Source organism: Canis lupus, chromosome 14 (genome assembly GCF_011100685.1).
Source record: "Canis lupus familiaris isolate Mischka breed German Shepherd chromosome 14, alternate assembly UU_Cfam_GSD_1.0, whole genome shotgun sequence".
Classification (NCBI taxonomy): domain Eukaryota; kingdom Metazoa; phylum Chordata; class Mammalia; order Carnivora; family Canidae; genus Canis; species Canis lupus.
The window spans coordinates 18,420,405-18,434,281 of record NC_049235.1 but is presented as its reverse complement, the minus strand read 5'-3'; the positions used below and the strand labels follow the sequence as shown (position 1 = coordinate 18,434,281).

The 13,877-nt window shown below is 36.9% G+C and overlaps 1 pseudogene; it reads left to right on the top strand.

Annotated features, from left to right (window-relative positions):
* The first annotated feature begins 4,323 nt into the window (after window positions 1-4,323).
* On the top strand, window positions 4,324-7,192 carry LOC119876985 (annotated as a pseudogene).
* Window positions 7,193-13,877: the final 6,685 nt, after the last annotated feature.

Here is a 13,877-nt window from a genome sequence, read left to right as displayed (position 1 = left end):
AAAGGATTGTGTATGAATGAAAATGCCCATTCTTCTACATTTTTGTCAACTTAAGATATAATCCACCTTTTTAAATGTTTGCCAAAATTATCAGGAATATTTTAAATTTTATTTTTTTTAACTTTAAAAATGTAAATCTTTTTACCTTTTATTTTCTTAATTCTTAGTGAGTTTGAGCATATTCTTACATTTTTCCATCAGACTATTGTATTTTGTATATGAATTTCCTATTCATATCTTTTGCCCATTTTTCTATCAGCTGTTTCTTGACTTTCTTGTTGATTTGGGGGAACTCAATAAATTTTTAATATTAATACTTTTATTATCTATATTGTGAATATATCTACCTATCTATTGTCTTTATGTTCACAGTGTCTTTTGCTGTACATATATATTTTAATTTTTGATGTATTCACTTGGCTAGGATACAGTATCTAGTTATTCAATCAAATACTAATCTTGGGTTTGCTGTAAAGGTATTTTTCAGATGTAATTAAAACCCCTAATCAGTTGACTTTAGGTAAGGAAGATTATCCTGGATTATCTGGGTGAGCCTGATTCAATCAGATGAAAAGACTTAGAAAAGAACTGACGCTGTTCCCAAAAGAAGATATGGTTCCAACATACTTATGATATTCCCTTTCTGAAGACCTGCCCTGCTCATTTCAGACTTTCTTAACCAGCCCCAACAATCACACAGATCTATATATCATCTATCTATCTATCTATCTATCTATCTATCTATCTATCATCTATCTATCTAATATTTTTATTTATTTATTTTCCCTATTGGCTCTGCTTCTCAGGTTGAACCCCGACTGATATAGTATAATATTTTTACATAGCCAGTCTACCATTCTTCTCATTTATAGCATCCTGATTTCATGTCTTGCTAAGGTAGGTTTTATACAAAGATGTACGCAAATCATGTTCATGCAGCCTTGGCAGTAATGGCTAAAAACCGAAAAGTTCTCCTTCATTCCCCTTGACCATACCTTTCTCATCTAAAGATACCTATTGTCAATAAGGGAGGGGGGATATATTTTACTGGCCTACATTTTTAAATTTTTTTTATTTTACCTACATTCAATTAATTAACATATTGCATATTATCAGTTTCAGAGGTAGAGTTCAGTGATTAATCAGTTATATATAACGCCAGTACTCATTATATCAGGTGCCCTTCTTAATGTCCATCACCAAATTTCCCATTCCCCTACTCCCCACCCCTTTAGTAACCCTCAGCTTGCTTGCTATAGTCAAGAATCCCTATGGTTCATCCTCCTCTCTGATTTCATCTTGTTTTATTTTTCTCTCCCTTCATTTTTGCTCCTCTGTTTTGTTTCTTAAATTCCACATAGAGTGAAATCATATGATAATCATTTTTCTCTGATTGACTTATTTTGCTTGGCATAATGCCCTCTAGTTCCATCCATATCATTGCAAATGGCAAGATTTCTTTCTCTCAAGATTTCTTTGCATGAGGGTGCAAAGATACAGATGCAGTGAAACACTGGAACACCTGCACCCCAATGTTCATAGCAGCAATGTCCACAATAGCCAAGCTGTGGAAGGAGCCTCAGTGTCCATTGACAGATGAATGGTTAAAGAAGATACGGTATATATATATATATATATATATATATATATATATATATACAATGGAATATTAGCCATTAGAAAGGATGAATACCCACCATTTGCTTCCACATGGATGGAACTGGAGGGTATTATGCTGAGTGAAGTAAGTCAATTGGAGAAGGACAATCATCATATGGTTTCACTCATAGGGGGAATATAAGAAATAGTGAAAGGGATTATAGGGGAAAGGGGACAAAATGAGTGGGAAAAATTAGAGAGGGTGACAAAACATAAGAGACTCCTAACTCTGGGAAACAAACAAAGGGTAGTAGAAGAGGAGGTGGGTGGAGGGATGGGGTGACTTGGGGACAGGCACAGAGGAGGGCACTTGACGGGATGAGCACTGGGTGTTATACTACATGTTAGCAAATTGAACTTCAATAAAATAAATAAATAAATAAATAAATAAATAAACAACAAACATGGGGGTGCATGTGCCCCATTGAATCACTATGTTATCTCCTTTGAATAAATACCTAGTAGTGCAATTACTGGATGGTAGGGTAGCTCTACTTTTAACTTTTTGAGGAAACTCAAAAAGTTTTCCTGTTTTCCTGGCCTGCTTTTTATGTAAAACCTAATAGTCTGTGTGTGTGGGGAGGTGGTATGCGTAGGGGTGTAAAGTCTACAAAGTTTCCCAGAAGAATATATCCTAATTTAATGACAATAACTATCTGTAGATGGGGAAGGGTTGGTAGAGACAAATGAAAGAGGACTCTCAGGGCTCTTGTACTTTTGATTGTCTAAATCTTATACAATGAGAATCTATTTGTATTTAACTTGGGTCTTTTTTTTACCATCTTAATTTATAAGTACAGTTCAATGCTGTTAAATAAATACACACAGTGATTATTTCAAAGGGCAAAAAATACTTCATAAAAGTTATCAACAATGACTGCAATATTTTAACGTTCAGTGACCAGGAAATGACTTCATTGAGATAAATAAATATGCCAAAAGCAAGACGGTTTATTACAAGCATTACCAACTTCAAAGTCTTTAAATACCTGGCTTATGTAGAAGAGAAGATAAAAGAAATGTTGAGTGTGGTGTCTACCTAGGGTGCACACTCTTGGCCTAAATTTCAAAAGCCTATATAGTCCAAATAAAACATACCTCCAGGCCAAATTTGCCTTATAAGCCATATGTATATCACCTTTGCAACTGTGTAGGAAAAAATGAGGTTGCTTTAAAACCAAGAGTGATAGAATTTGAGCCTTAGAGAAATCTAAGAATCACAGAAAACTATGACTCTAGAAAAAACATTTGTCATGTTTTTAAATTTGAGTTGAGATGGTACAAGAATGGATAGTAGCCTGAGAATACAAGGTTGGCTCAACAGCCAACAATCAAGTAATGTAGGTTGAAAGATGTTGGTAGAGTATGAGGATCCTAGGTTTTCCTCATTCCATGAATACACTAGATACCTGTCAAATCATCCTAAATACCCAGTAACTTACCTGAAAACTGGCAAACAAACTTCACAACTAAAAGTAGAAAAAAGACCCACATCAAAGAAGGTAGTAAGTATGGAGATGCAATTTGGGAGAAAAATAGTTCATAGCCACTGCAGAAAGGATGGAGCCACAATCACAGAGAAGGACAAGAGACAGACTAGCACACAGAGGGGCACATAGAGAAAACAAATCTGCATAGCAATTGGTTTGGAAAGCAAGAGGAAATGAATTTTTTGATTTCTCGCAACCAAAAGAGCTTAAAGCCTGGAGTTTTAAAGATCAGTGGACATGGCTGGGATACAGCCCAGAGGGCATTGCACTGATCTTGGAGAGAAGCCAGGCAAACAACCAGTAGACATACAGTGTGCATACAGCAATCTGAAGTGCACCTGGCACATATATTGGGGAGGTTATTTGATCATCTTGCAGTGCATTCCAGGGAGACAGCATTCACAGAGAGACCCTTCCAGGAACAAAAGTACTGTCCAGTGCCATTTTCCTCTCTTGCCCCTCAGCATAAGCACCAGGCCATCTGCAAGAACCAGCACAGCACCAACACTTATTACCTAACTTGCTTACACTAAGTCCTGCCCCCACACACCATGGTGGAACTGCCTCTCTTAATTATGTTTGCCTCAGTAACAGCACAACAAGCCCCCTCCTACAGAAGATCAACCCAAACCCCTGCTCATACTATGTCTCCCAACCCAGGAGTTATGTAAAGCTTTGGTTCTGGTGGTGGTGGTGACAGGTCTCATTTCATAAGCAGAGAACACCTAGTTAAAATATGCCACATTCAGGCCAGGGACCAAACACTGCCCACAAAAGGCAAAGAGAGCCTCTGCAGACAAATTGCCTGAAGGATAAAGTGGCCAAGACAAAATAGCAGAGCACACACAGCACAAATTGGAGATACTCCTGAAAACACCAAGCCCTTAAGAACAGGAGACACCACATGACAGGACACTACAGTATTTCTTCTTAATAAGACCATTACCCTCAAGAACAGAGACATAGCTGACTTCCTAACACAGAAATAGACACAGCAACTTAGACAAAATAGAAGACAGAGAAATTTATCAAGAACAGAGACATAGCTAACTTCCTAACACAGAGAAATAGGCATAGAGACTTAGATAAAATGAGAAGACAGAGAAATGTATCTCAAATGAAAGAATAGGACAAGGCTACAGCCAGGCATATAAGCAAAACAGCTATGAACAACATGTCTGATAGAAAAATTAAGGTAATGATCATAAGGATACTCATTGGAATTGAGAAAAGAGTGGAAGACATGAGTGAGACCCTTAATACAGAGATAAGGAAAAACATAACAGAGATAAAGGGCTCAATAAATGAAATGAGAAACATGCTTGATGGAATGAACAGCAAGATTTCTATCCGCAGATGAATGAATTAGTGAACTAGAAGATAAAGTAAAGGAAACTAACAAAGCTGAACAAAAGAGAGAAAAAAGAATTATGCAAAACAAGATTAAATTTAGGGAACTGAGGAACTCCATCAAACATAATAACATTCATATTATAGGAGTCCCAGAAGAAGAAGAGAGAAAAAGGGACAGAACATTTATTTGAAGAAATAATAGCTAAAAATTTCCCTAATCTGAGAAAGAAAATAGATATCCAGATCCAGGAGGCACAGAGAACTCTCATCAAAATCAACAAAAGCAGAAGTACACCAATTACAATTACATATTTAAATTAAATTAGCAAAATATAGAGATAAAGAAAACAATGTTAAAGCAGCAAGATAAAAGAAGATAGTAACTTCCAAGGGAAAACCCATAAGGCTAGAAGGAGATTTTTTAGCAGAAACTTTCCAAGCCAGAAAGGAATGGCATGATTACTCAAAGTGCTCAGCGGGAAAAGTCTGCAGCCAAGAATATTCTATCCAGCAGGGTTATCATTCAGAACAGGAGAGAGAGTTCCCAGACAAACAAAACAAAAGGAGTTCATGACCACTAAACCAACTGAGCAAGAAATATTAAAGGGAACTCTGAGTGGGAAGAAGAAACCAATAGTGTCCATATAAAGGTAAAAGACACAAAAGCAGAAAAAAAAATATTTCTATTAAAAAAATCAAAGAACTCACAAAATAAAAGGATATAAAATATAAAAACATATTACTAAAATGTGGGGAAGAGAGGAGTAAAGAATGGATTCAAATCTAAATAACTATCAAATTAATATAGACTCCCTAATGCAAGTAGAGGTCATATACAAACCTAATCGTAACCATATATAAGAATAAAGAGAAAGAAATCCAAATATATTACTAAGGAAAATCAGCAAACCTTGAAAGAGAAAAAGATAAGAAGGGATCAGATAAAAATCTTTGGAAAAACCACAAAACAAATAATAAAATGACAACAAATACATATCTTATCAATTAATTACTTTGAATGTAAATGGACCAAATGCTCCAACCAAAAGACACAGCATTACAAAATGGACAAAAAACAAGAACCATCTATATGCTGCCTACAAGACACTCATTTTAGACCCAAGGACACTTGCAGATTGAGAGTTAGGGGTTGGAGAATCATCTATCATGCAAATGGCAAAGGAAAACCAGAGTAGCAATACTTATATTGGATAAAATAGACTTTAAAACAAAGAGTGTAACAAAAGACAAAGAAGGGCAGTATATAATAACAAAGAGGACAATTCAACAAGATTTCACAGTTGCAAATATTTATGTACCCAGCATAGGGACACCCAAATACATAAAACAGCTAATAACAAAAAGGGACTAAATAATAATATGATAATAGTATGAGACTTTAGCACCCCACTTACATCAATAGAAAGACTATCTTAAAAAACCAACAAGGAAACAATGGCTTTGAATGACACACTGGAACAGATGGATTAACACTGAACAGATATCTTCAGATCATTCCATCCTAAAACAACAGAATACACATTCTTTTCAAGTACACATGGAACATTCTACAGAATAGACTGCATACTAGCCCACAAAAAAAAAAAAAAAAAAAAAAAAACTTTAACAAATTCAAGAGGATTAAAGCCATACCATGCTTTTTTTTTTTTTTTTTTTAAATCAAGCTTCTTTTCTAGTCACCAAACCTATGAAATTAGAATACAAACCTACTCACACACAGGAAAAATCTGGAAAGACCACAAATACATGAACTTACTACTAAATAATGATTGAGTCAACCATAAAATAAAACGAGAAACAAAAATTATGTAGAAACAAATGAAAATGAAAACACAACAGTCAAAAATCTTTGGAATATAGCAAAAGTGATTCTAAGTGGAAAGTTTATCCCAATACAGGTCTACCTCAAGAAGGAAAAAAAAAATCTATTTTAAATAAACAACCTAATCTTATACCTAAAGAAGCTAGAAAAATAACAACAAACAAAACCTAAAACCAGCAAAAGGAAGGAAATCATAAAGATTAGAACAGAAATAAATGATACAGAAACTAAAAAGAGAATGGAACAGATCTATGAAACCAAGAGCTGGGTCTTTGAAAAAAATCAATAAAATTGATAAACCTATAGCCAGGCTTATCAAGAAAAAAATAAATAAAAGGACTCGAATAAATAAAATCACAAATAAGAGAAGAGAGGAGCAGTGTAAAGAAGAGGCAAGAATGACCCCCGGACCGGCCAAAGCCCGCGTGCCGCTGCATCCCTGCGTCCAGTGCTTACGACCTGCTGCCGTCACCGCCATGCCCAAGAGAAGGGGATGCTGAAGGGGATGCTAAAGGAGATAAAGCCAAGGTGAAGGATGAGCCACAGAGAAGATCTGCAGGGTTATCTGCTAAACCTGCTCCTCCAAAGCCAGAGCCAAGCCTAAAAAGGCCCCTGCAAAGAAGGGAGAGAAGATACCCAAAGAGAAAGAGGGGAAAGCTGATGCTGGCAAGGGTGGAAAGAACCCTGCAGAGAATGGAGATGCCAAAACAGACCAGGCACAGAAAGCTGATGGTGCTGGAGATGCCAAGTGAAGTGTGTGCATTTTTTATAACTGTGCACTTCTGGTGACTGTACAGTTTGAAATACTATTTTTTATCAAGTTTTATAAAAATGCAGAATTTTGTTTACTTTTTTTTTTAAGCTATGTTGTTAGTACACAGAGCATTTCATTGTTGTTTTGGGGGAAGGGCATATGTCACTAATAGAATATCTCCGAAGCTAGATTGATAACAAGGGAAAAAACACCTTTTCCTTCTAGTTTTGAGAAACTTCCTCTTGGCTCCCACGGGGATTCCTTGATATTGACACACATGAGCCACCTTGGTGGTGTGGAAAAACTAAAATTCATCTTTTTATGTCCTCTTCTCCCTCTTTGCCTTCAACATAGACTTGACTCCCTTAAACCCAGAGACCTGTTGGAACCTGACCCCAAGAAATGGTTCCTAATATGTCAGGCAACCTGGACTTTACAGTGTCACCCCTGAGACAGTGTCCCTCAAAAGAGTTTTTTAAGCTTGTGGATCTTCAGATTGATAATTCTGCCATTTTCATTTCATTTCCTGAAAGTCAGGGTCAGCTTGTGAAAAGTTGTTAAACAACATGCTAAATGTGAACTGTCAACCCTTACTTTAAACTTTCCCTGTTCAGAGCATCACATGGAGACTTCATTGGGTTTTATAGTGGCTTTCTGATTTTGGTAGTCCATTGAAGAAGGGAGTTTAAAAGTTGTATACTGTTAACGATCGTCTGCCCATGTTCTGCCTGAAATACCATGATTGTTTATGAAAAGTATCTTTAATAAAGCTGGATACAGTTTGGCTTGAAAAAAAAAAAACAAATAAGAGAATAAGAGAGGAGAAATAACAACCCACACCACAGAAATACAATTATAAGAGAATATTATGAAAAACTATATACCAACTAATTGGACAAACTGGAAGAAATGAATAAATTCCTAGAAACATATAAACTACCAAAACTGAAACAGGAAGAAATGGAATATTTGAGCAGACTCATAACCAGTAAAGAAATTGAATCAGTAATGAAAAAACTCTCAATAAGGACGCCTGGGTGGCTCAGCGGTTGAGTGTCTGCCTTCGGCTCAGGACCTGATCCTGGGATTCCAGGATCAAGTCCCACATCAGGCTCTTGCATGGAGTCTGCTTCTCCTCCCTCTGCTTATGTCTCTTCCTCTCTCTCTGTCTCTCATGAATAAATAAATAAAATCTCAAAAAAAAAAAAAAAAAGAAAAAACCTCCCAACAAAAAAAAGTCTAGGACCAGATGGCTTTCTAGGCAAATTCTACCAAACATTTAAAGAAGAGTTAATACCTATTCTTCTCAAACTATTCCAAAAAATAGAAAAGGAAGAAAAACTTCCAAATTCATTCTATGAGGCCAGAATTCCCTTGATATCCAAAACCGGATAAAGATATCACTAAAAAAGAGAACTACAGGCCAATACCACTGATGAACATAGATACAAAACTCCTCAACAAAACACTAGCAAAACAAATTCAACAGTATATTTAAAAAATCAGCCATGGGCACCTGGGTGGCTCAGTTGGTTAAGTGTCTGACTCGATTCTAGCTCAGGTCATGATCTTGGGGTAGTAGGATCAAGTCCCATTTCAGGCTCTGTGCTCAGTGTGGAGTCTACATGAGATTCTCTCCTTCTCCCTTTGCCCCTCCCCCTGCTCATTCTCTCTCTCTCTCTCTCTCTCTCTCTCTCTCTCATTAAATAAATAATTTTAGGGGATCCCTGGGTGGCTCAGCAGTTTAGCACTGCCTTCAGCCCAGGGCTGATCCTGGAGTCCTGGGATCAAGTCCCATGTCAGGCTCCCGGCATGGGGCCTGCTTCTCCCTCTGCTTGTGTCTCTGCCCTTCTCTCTCTCTCTCTGTCTATCGTGAATAAATAATAAAATCTTTTAAAAAAAATAAATAAATAATTTTAATGATATTCAAGTGGGGTTTATTCCTGGGTTGCCGGAGGGTTCAATATTTGCAAATCAATCAACATGAAACACTAATTAATAAAAGAAAGAATAAGAACCATATGATCATTTATATAGGGGAGAAAAGACATTTGCTAAGGTACAACACCCATTCATGATAAAAACATTCAACAAAGTAGGTTTAGAGGGAACATACCTCAACATAATAAAGGTCATATAGGCAAAACCCACAGCTAATATCATCCTTAATGGGGAAAAAAACACTGTTTTTCAGGTCAGGAACAAGACCAAGATATCCATCCACTCACACTCCTTTTATTCAACATAGTACTGGAAGTCCTAGATGCAGCAATCAAACAACAAAATAAATAAAAGGCATCCAAATCGGTAAAGAAGATGTAAAACTTTTACTATTTGCAGTATGACATGATGCTCTATATGGAAAACCCTAAAGATTGCACCAAAAAACTGCCAAAACTGATAAATGAATTCAATAAAGCTGCAGGATATTAAATCAATGTACAGAAATCTGTTGCATTTCTATACACCAATAATGAAGGATCAGAAAGAGAAATTAAGAAAACAATCCCATTTACAATTGCACCAAAAATAATATCTCAGAATAAACCTAATCAAAGAGGTGAGGGACCTGTACTCTGAAAACCATAAAACACTAATGAAAGAAATTGAAGACAACACAAAGAAATGGAAAGGCATATCATGCTCATAGATGGAAGAACAAATATTGTTAAAATGTCTATACTACCGAAAGCAATCTACACATTTAATGCAATCTCTATCAAAATACCAACAGCACTTTTCACAGAACTAGAACATACAATTGTAAAATTTGTATGGAGCAAGAAAAGACCTGAATAGCCAAAGAAACCTTGAAAAAGAAAAGCAAAGCTGTAGGCATCACAAAAAAAATAGTTCCATCTACTATAGCATCAAAAGGATAAAACATTTAGAAATAAACAAAGGAAGTGCAAAACTTGTATTGAGAAAACTATGAAACATCATGAAAGAAACAAAAGACAATGTAAATAAATGAAAAGATGTGTCATTTTCATGGATTAGATAAGATGGATACACTCATGTCCATTGGTAATATACAGATTCAATTCAATCTTTATCAAAACTCTAAGTGGCTTCTTTACAGATGTTAACAAACTGACCCTGAAATTCATACGGAAATCCTAGCTACCCAGAATAGGCCCCAAAAATCTTGAAATAGAAGAACAAAGTTGGAAAACTGACATTTGCCAATTTTAAAACTTACTACAAAGCTACAATAATGAAGATGATATTGGCATAAAGACAGACATATAGGGATGCCTGAGTGGCTCAGTGGTTGCATTGTTGAGTGGCTCAGGTCTGTCTTTGGCTCAGGACATGATCTGGGATCCTGGGATCAAATCCCACATCGGGCTCCTCACAGAGAGCCTGCTTCTCTCTCTGCCTGTGTCTCTGCCTCTCTCTGTGTGTCTCTCATGAATAAATATATATATATTTAAATTAGACAGACATATAGATCAATGGAATAGAATTTAGAGTCCAGAAGTAAAGGCTTGCATTCACAATTAATTGCCATGACGATTCAGTGGGGAAAAGACAAAAGGTTCTGAGACAACTGTATATCCACGTGCAAAATAATAAAGTTGGATTTTTGTCTCACATTGTATATAAAAATTAACTCAAAATAGATAAAAAAATAAAAACAATGAGCCAAAAAATAAATAAAAACACTGAGCCATCCAGGTGCCCCTGAACTGTACACTTTAGTGAAGTGTATAGATATGATTGAGATGGCAGTTTTATCTCAGTAAAGCTTTTGTTTTTTAAAACACAATAAAATTAAGTTAAAGACTGGATGGCAGAAAAAGTGCCCAGTCATAGCTCTTCGGAGAGTGGGATGAGGTAACTATAAAGGTGCATTGCACTATTAGTGGGCAGGTAGAAGCTGGTTACCTCTTACATCCACGTCTTTATATAAACTCCAGGGAGTTCTCCATTTTCTCCTACAGCCCCCTAATCTCAAATTGAGTTCTGTATAACACGGTTTATCATAATCAAAGTGTTGGACCATTCTCTGGGAGTTTTGGCACACTAGAAGATTAAATAAGATCATACATAAAAATCAAGGTTCGGGGTGCCTGGGTGCTCAGTTGGTCAAGCATCTGACACTTGGTTTCTGTTCAGGTCATGATCTCAGGGTCTTGTGTGAGATCCAAACCATGCCCTGCCTCTGCCGTAATGGGCTTTTGCTCAGTGCTGACTCTGCTTGTCCCTCTAACTCCCGTACCCCTACCCCAGCTCATGTGCACACACTCTTTCTCTCTCAAATAAATAGATAAATAAATTAAAATAATAGTAATTAAAAAATCAAGCTTGGGCAGACTTTTGGATAGAGGTACCAGACAAACTTTTCAAAGGCCAAAAAGAAGTCTGAAACAGTGTCAGTCTGTTTATAGCTGTATTTGGAAGCCACACATAGTTTCTACATTCACTTGCCATTGAAAAGACCATTGGTCAATGGCAATGATTGTGTGCCTACTGTATGCCACACACTGTGCCAGGTGCTGGAGACAGATACTGAGTAAAGCAAGTTCTCTGCCTCTGAGAAGTTCCCAGCGTAAAGGGAAGCAAATGATTACATAAGTAATAGATACAGGCTGTAGTGGAAGTCTGGACTAAGCCACTGTGGGAGCAGAGAAGAGGGAACAATTGGCTTTGCATTAGTGAAGCTGAGAAAGCTTCCTGTGATGGTGACCTTCCAGCTAGAGAATGAACAACACCAATAAAAGCCTGAATGCCCTCTTGGCATTTTTTCCTCTGCATATAAAATTCTTGTTATGCTATTAAGCCAGTGTTTATAATTATCTAAAAACGAAGCTGAATTAAATACCAAAAAGGCACTAAATATAGCTATAAAGCTATTCAAAGAATAAAACATGAGTATGTGGTGTGTTGTTTTTTTTTTTTGTTTTTTGTTTTTTCTTTTTCTTTTTTTTTTTTTTTTGAGTATGTGGTTTGAGACATTTATGGACTTTCTTTATCCTGCATTTTTATAAGAACACAGTTAATTAAGAAAATAATCTATTGTCGACCAGTTCTATTTTGCTTATCAAACAATAGGCTCATTTCTGAATGAAAGACTAAGCTGAACCACAAGATCATTTAATTATAATGCAAGTGGGATGCCTGGGTGGCTCAGTGGTTTAGTGCCTGCCTTGTGTTTAGGGCATAACTCTGGAGTCCTGGGATCGAGTCCCGCATCGGGCTCCCTGCAGGGAGCCTGCTTCTCCCTCTGCCTGTGTCTCTGCCTTTCTCTCTGTCTGTGTCTTTCATGAATAAATAAAATAAAATAAAATAAAATAAAATAATTATAAGATTAGCAGTGACTTCACTACATAGTCTGTGCTTCCTGACTTTAGGCCTGGCTGGGTTTAATTACTCCTGGTTTAAAATTTTTCTTTTCTTAAAATAGTTTAGTATGATTTTCCACAACTTCCCTTGATAATCTGTTTTTTGTCACCTATGGACAGTCTCACATGTCATCCGTCAAGTGAAACAAAGTGGAGTCTTACTGTGCAATTACTATAAAAACAAGCTGGTAACCCAAAAGAATACTAGCATTGGACTTTTCAAAAGGCTGAATTCCTCAGACATTGAAGCTTATCAGCAAATGGCCTGTGAACAATATTTTGCTGCATCTCTGAATAAGCAAAGTGCTTTTATCTTAATATGATTTGTCAAGAAATTTCCCTACCAAGAAAGACACCCCTACCATGTGATTTCCAGGATGACCATCTCCTGCTGTGATAAAATTGAAATTTCTTCTGTCAGTTTAGTGGGAAAGGGGAAATATGTGATAACAGAAAGATTTTTCTTTCAGGAAGCAGTAAGAAACTACCCCCTCATAGAAGAGAGTTTTCTTGCCTTCCATCCTTGGACTTGGCTGCTAATGTCCTAGGAACAGGCAAAAATACTCTCTCACCTCCTATGCCTGGTTACACCCCAAATGAGCCAAACAGATTTACGACTTATATTTGTGAGCTCCCTTTGATTTTGTGTAACTAATAGTGTTATATGGTTTTGTTAAAACTATGTTTGCTGGTCAAAGGTATGACTTTAATTTCAACTCCTTTCTACTTACTTTCTTAAGATTTAGTTCTTGCTTTAATTTCTTTAAATTTAGTGTTTCAATCGCCCCTTCCACCCCCAAGAGGATTGGCTTTGGTATGCTTAAAAAAACAAAAACAAACCCTGATTATGATTGAAACACAGGATGAACTTTGAAGGTATCCAGAGGTACTTGGAAGTGTTTTTCCCAATATAATTTGGCCACAAAATACAGGAGCAGAACAATCTTGGACTTAAATTAGTACTGAAGGTTTACAGACCTTCTACTAGTGGCAAATAATTGTTTCAGTGGAGGACAACTGTGTCACTGGTTTTATGCAAGCAATTTCCTACACACAAAAGCAGAATGTTATTTCTTCTCAAATGAAAGTTTAATTGCATATGACAGCCTTAGAATTCAACCAAGAATTGGGGAAGAGGCCCAATTAGGGATCAGCCATTCTCAGCCCCTACTCCCACCAGCTCTGCCCACCATCCCAGCCTCAGACACTAGCCAGACAGAGCTAATCTAACCCTTCCCAGAAGCCTGTGTGACAGGAGACTTGAAATCAGAGCGTCTCTCAGAGTAAATTCTGACCAAGGTGTTAGTTCATCCTGGCCAACTCCTTCCAGAGAGACCAGAGGTAGACTTCCCCTGAGTCCATGGTTCCTTAGAAGTGTGGTCAGTCCATACCTTGGTGACTCCTTTCAAAGAGGATTCAGCTTGGGCTCT